General features: G+C 34.0%; 1 non-coding gene across 1 annotated transcript; it reads right to left on the reverse strand.

The window, feature by feature from the left end:
• Positions 1-5,683: 5,683 nt before the first annotated feature.
• Positions 5,684-5,749, reverse strand: Smp_tRNA_02355_Pro_TGG.1.1. The gene has a single exon. It is a non-coding gene (tRNA).
• Between the last annotated feature and the right edge of the window lie 501 nt (positions 5,750-6,250).

Raw genomic sequence — 6,250 nt, forward strand, 5'->3', positions numbered from 1 at the left:
ATTATCTTTTTTATAGTTAAAAACCGTAACATTAATTACATGGGAAACAATTTTGTCGTAATAATGAAAATAATAATAATAATTATTACAATAATTACTACTGTTATTATTATTAGTAGTAGTGGTAGTGGTAGTAGGAGTTCTAAAACTGGTTCTCACTAACTTATAGGGACCATGGGAAATGACACACAAGCCTAATATTGTTATAATTAAATGAATTAAGGCTAATCATTTTTACAACCTCGAAACACAATTATCATGTTTTATTTCAGAAGGAAAACAACAGAAAACATACAGTAAAGGTCATCATCAATGAGTTTGTATAATAACAGAGTGGGGGCGTTTTAGTTATTTAAACATACAGAAATGAATAAATTCATACACTTTCCCACCAGAAAACAAAACAACAACAATGAAGACAGAAAAAAAAGATATGGACAGCATGTAAACACAAAGGTATTATTAGTGGGAAAGGGGTTAATGTTGGATTGTTGAATTTTCACAGTTTTTTTTTATCATCGACTCATGTTAGACAACCATTGGGAACTAAGAAGCAATCAAAGATGGTTGTGAAATATAGCTAATGGATTGAAGTTATAGGTGTAAACTATAGGATATTAACTAACTGCTCAGCAGTAAAAGGGTTTATTGTGATGTATGAAGGTCATGAGTTTGATTCGTGATAGGCTTATAAGTGTACACTTTTGGGGAGCACATTATAGTACAAAATACTAATCTATGGCTTCCCCTATTTCAATGGATGCTTAGCTAAGATCAAAAAAAGTGATTTAAATGACACAAGTATTGGTCAATAGTTGATTCTTGACACAACTTTTATTCACTTACTTGTAGGCTGTACAACTTTTCTCTTCTTTGAATTCACTTAGTATTGTTTGTTTGAATCTTCCCATGGATGTTTAGGACTGCAACTGGTCGGTCTCTAATTGGCATATGTGCATACTGTGCGTATTGCTTCGATATTGCCTCAATTCACAAGCATTGTAAGCAAAGATGGATAGTGGCTAGCACTGGAATCCTGTTTGACTCGCGTTTCGTTCTATTTGGGACTCGTCAGCTGGATGTACCTGTTACTCTATGAATAATAATATATATATATATATACTTTCTTCAAATCTACACAAAACCCCTTCTGATAATAATTATATACTCACTAGTGACTGACTTCGAGAGATATTTCCTGGAGTTCTAGTGAGAAGCAGTAACCAGTAGAGTTCAAGCAAGTCTGTTGTGAGATATCAACTCACTGAAGACAATTGGTGAACGGTTGCTCAATTTCATGGATTGGTTGAAGTTAAACATTAACACTATCGGATGCTGGCCGGCTCAGTGGTCTATCGGTCATGTGCTTGCTCGTGAGACTATTAGGTCCTGGGTTTTAATCTCGTGAGGTGAGATCGTGGATGCGTACTGCTGAGGAGTCCCAAGCTGGGATGAAACGGCCGTCCAGTGCTTCTAGTGCTAGCCACTATCCATCTTTGCTTTTCTCTTCTTTGTTTCTACAAAATATTATCACTTATCTGACGTAAATCTTTCTTTCTTTCTTGTTTTGTTTTGTTGATGTATTGTACTAAGTTTTACATCATAACAAAATTGTTTTATCACGCAATTAACCAATTAACTAATGATGATAACAGAAATATACATTCAATTAAAGGTAATTAATTTACCGGATGTTAAACTTTACATTCAATATATTTATCTACCATTGTAAACAAAACATGAATAAATGTCAGAATTGACATAATTTCCCAGTATTCATAGTTTTAATCTGTCTATTTATTATTTTTTTCTCCTAATAGAAAAGATTGTTGAGAGTAATGTTTTCGCCAATATTTTACATAAAGTACTTTTATAGTAAGTAATGTATCTTTTATATACCTAGTTACTAGGAATATCATATGGTTCATTGAATGAGTTGTATTTTTTCCGCGAAAAATACAAATCAAATTAATTCGTAAAGTACTAGTAGTAGTCGTAGTAACATCCATTTACACTTGGACACTTACGTAATCAAATAACTGAGTTTATAGACATAGATTAAGCATCATACTTAACTGATTCAATTTAATAGAGTATTTAATCACATTATTATGAAAATGTGTAGATTGAATCTTTCAACGAATAAAATTGGATCAACTGAATCTATTTTCATAATTCAGATAAAATAGATTTGTTGAGATTATCATAGTTGAAATCATGAGTCAATTGAAGCTAGACCACTATGAAAAACCTGGAAGCACTGAACGGCTGTTTCGTCCCAGCTTGGGATTCCTCAGTGGCAGTGCGCATCCACGATCCCGCCTCGTGAGATTAGAGCTCAAGACCGACCAGTCTCGCGCGCGAGCGCCTAACTTTTAGACCATTTAGCCGGCCAGCGTACAACAATGTTAATGTCTGACTTCAACTAATCCACGAAGTTGAGCAACCGTTCACCAATTGTCTTCAGTGAGTTGTTATCTCACAACAGACGTGGTTTGAACTCCCTTGATCACTGTTTCTCACTAGAACTCCAGGAAATATCTCTCGAAGTCAGTCACTAGTGAGCACATAATTATTATCAGAAGGAGTTTTGTGGAGATTTGAAGAAAGTATATATATATTATTCATAGAGTAACAGGTACAACCAGCTGACGAGTCCCAAATAGGACGAAACGCGCGTCTTGAATTCTACTGTAGCCTTCATCAATCTTTGTTTATAATCTATTAATCTATTAATTAATTAGTTTATCATTTTAAAATTACTTAATAATTAAATCACTTTTCTTAATCTGTATTATTATGATTATCATTCTAAAGTGTCCTAGTTCACACATTTTGTATTCCAATATCATTATTATTATTAATTTCAATATGTAATCTTTCTCATTGCTTAACATTCAATTTACTTAAGTAGATTTTATTCATAACCCTAACATACATTAAATAGAATGGTTTATCTTAATCATAATATCAATAATAATAATGTTAATCATCTTAATGTATTGACCTTTTGAACCTTTTCTTTTCTTTAAAAACACAAAACAAAACAAAACAATGATCAATTTCACATTATTCATTATCTTAAAACTTTTTTAATCCATATTGACTAGTTTAGAATAACAAACTGTTGTTCATATTAATTATCAGAAGGGGTTTTGTGGAGATTTAGTATGTTTCAACTATGAAACATTGTGATAATTAAGATAATCATATGCTCACTAGTGACTTCAGGAAGTATATCCAGGAGTTCTAGTGAGAAGCAGTGACCAGTGGAGTGCAAACCACGTCTGTCGTGAGATAGGAACTCATTGAAGACAATTGGTGATTGGTTGTTCAACTTCGTGGATCAGTTGAAGTTAGACATTAAAACCGTCGGATGCCAGCTCAGTGGTCTATCGGTTAAGGGCTCTGGCTCGAGACTGGTAGATCCTGAGTTCGAATCTCGCGAGTGCGGGATCGTTGATGCGCACTGCCACAAAGGAGTCCCACAATAGGACGAAACGGCCGTCTAGTGCTTCCAGGTTTCCCATAGTGGTCTAGCTTCAATTGACTCATGCTTTCAACTATGAAACTGTTGTTCATTTATACATTTCTTCATTACTCCCCCCTCTCTCTCACATGCACACACACACACACTATCTCTCTATGTTTCACATAGATAACTGATACTACTCTAAGCATTTATTGAATTAATTTATCAATTGAACAGATCATTTTTCATTAATTCTATCGTTAAGTGTATTAATAGATTATATTTATTGAGAAATAATCATAATTAGAGTAATACTAGAAACCAGGAGATATTGGACAAGTGTAACATCTTAGTCTGAAGCTTCTCAGCTATGAGCATCCACAACTATGGCAAAGTTCAAACCAAGGACATTTAACTCTCGAGGAGAACATCCACCTATTGCATTCACATAGCTGGTTTTTAGGATTCATTCACTTACTTTTTCTAAAACCGAGGGAAGCAGATATGATGTTGCGTTTTTATAAATGTTCACAAGAGTTTTAAAATAAATAAGAATCGGAATACTATAAAATATGTTGCTTTTTAATTCAAAAATATCTGGAAAACTTTTTTATAACATCTGTTTGCCTGTTAACATTCAATATTAAATATTTGAATTCATAAGATGTTTAACATTAGAAATGAGAAAATAGATTCGATCTACTTGATTAATGTCAAATGGTTTATAATTCTACTTTTACTCAATTTGTGATATAATGCGCTGATCATCCAATGATATAGACAGTGAAAACTGTTACATTCTAGACATGCCTAAACCTTACGAGTCATGACTCCCTGGGTTTGATATGAAGTGGGGTTGTGAGTGTAGACCACTGATGGATCTCATGCTAGAATGGGACAATTATCGAATGCCTCCTGTTCCCAATGATATTTGAACCGAAATCAGTCTGTGACAAACACAACCTATAAATCAAACCCGTTGCCATAAAACTAATTCGATTAATTTGAGTGTTTATAAGTAGAGATGGATGGTGGTTAGAAGTAGAATCCAGGACGCCAGCTTCGTTTTATTTGAAATAAAACAGCTGGACGTACCTGAATTTCAGAGCTGATGTTCACTCTGGGACTCGGACCCAGTACTGTTCGCTTTAAACTCCATCGAGCCATCTACTTAGCCACTGAGTCCGCATAATCACTGGCTTGTGCAATGAAGTGAAGTTTGCTTTTCAGCAGTAGTTAGTCAACCATACATTCTTTAAAAAAATACTGTCATCCTCCTCCTCATCATCATAATGGAGTAGTAGTAGTAGGAACGGTAGTAGTGTGGTGTGCGTCACCAATCGGACAGATATAAGTAGTATGTAGTACGCATCGGAAGTAGAATAGTTACCAGAGAAGGATTGAAATAAAGAGAAGAAAAAGTGAAACAGAGAGAAATCAGAATAACAACAGAATTGGGAGAATGGTGCACTATTTAAAGGGTAACTGAAGGAAGATATGTAAATAATGTATTTAATGTATGGTCTTCATATTTTACAAAATTACTGTGTACTTTTGCATTAAATACTAGTTTAGTGCGCCGTTTATTATTCATCATAATAAGGCATTCATATTTGAGTAGCGCGCAATATGAAACTATAATTTATGGACGATCTTTGAGTGATGTTAAAATGACCTTGAGAATATCCACCGACTTACTAGAACTAAATAAAGGTTATAAATTAGTTTGAACTATAAGGATTATGATTGTTAGGTTTAGGAATTAGGTTTATAGTTATCATCACGAACTGACATCAGCTAAAATGTCAAAAATGCTACATAGCCAAATGGATGACTGAATTTCGCGCCAAAATCCAAGACCTGTTATCCTAAATCTGATTGGTTCGTCCGTAAATTATAGTCTCGCTGCGCGCGATTTATACTTAATAAGAAAAGCAATAAATTAAATTTAATATCTCCTCTGGGTGGAACATCCGTTTCTTAAATATGAAAAAACTACGAATAATTTATCATTATAATATAATCAACCCATACAGTCAATTACTCGATAGTTTCTATTAAGCATATTGTCTACTTTCCATTATTTAATGAAATAATAATAGGAAATAAATAATGTTTTTCATTGTAAGCTAGCAGTGGAATCCAGTTTGATGCGCCTTTCATCCTATTTGGGATTCGTCAGCTGGATGTACCTGCATCCCACAGTTGATGTTCACTCTGGGACTCGAACCCAGCACCTTTCGCTTCCAACGCTATCGCGTTATCCACTCAGCTACTGAGTCCTGGATTTCAATGCTAGCCCCTATCCATCTTTGCTTACAATGCTTGTGAAATAAGGCTATATCGAGGCAATACGCATAGTATGTACATATGCCAATAGGAGACTGACTAGTTGCAGTCCTAAACATCAATGAGAAGATTCAAACAAGTAATACTAAGTGAAATTAATGTTTTTCATTGTTCAATATTCAATTTGAAATAATGGAAAACACATAAAAGATAAAGTGTTGTCGCGAACAGCTTGTTTTAGTTATTCAAAACAGTATTTTTCTAAAAAAAGATTCTTGTTTCTAAAAATTAGGATTGAGATTGTGATTAGCTGATGTATTTGTGTGAGGTGAATGTTTGCAGACTTTTGTTTGTCTATTTTATAACTGGTGGCTGTACCATACATGACTTTTTGATTTAATTAATCGATCATCAACAATGTAGAGCCTGGTAACTATATGCATTGACTCAAGTTGTCATATCATATTAACATGACGAGATGTATACAAC

Source organism: Schistosoma mansoni, assembly GCF_000237925.1.
Source record: "Schistosoma mansoni, WGS project CABG00000000 data, supercontig 0183, strain Puerto Rico, whole genome shotgun sequence".
In the NCBI taxonomy this organism is placed as follows: Eukaryota; Metazoa; Platyhelminthes; class Trematoda; order Strigeidida; family Schistosomatidae; genus Schistosoma; species Schistosoma mansoni.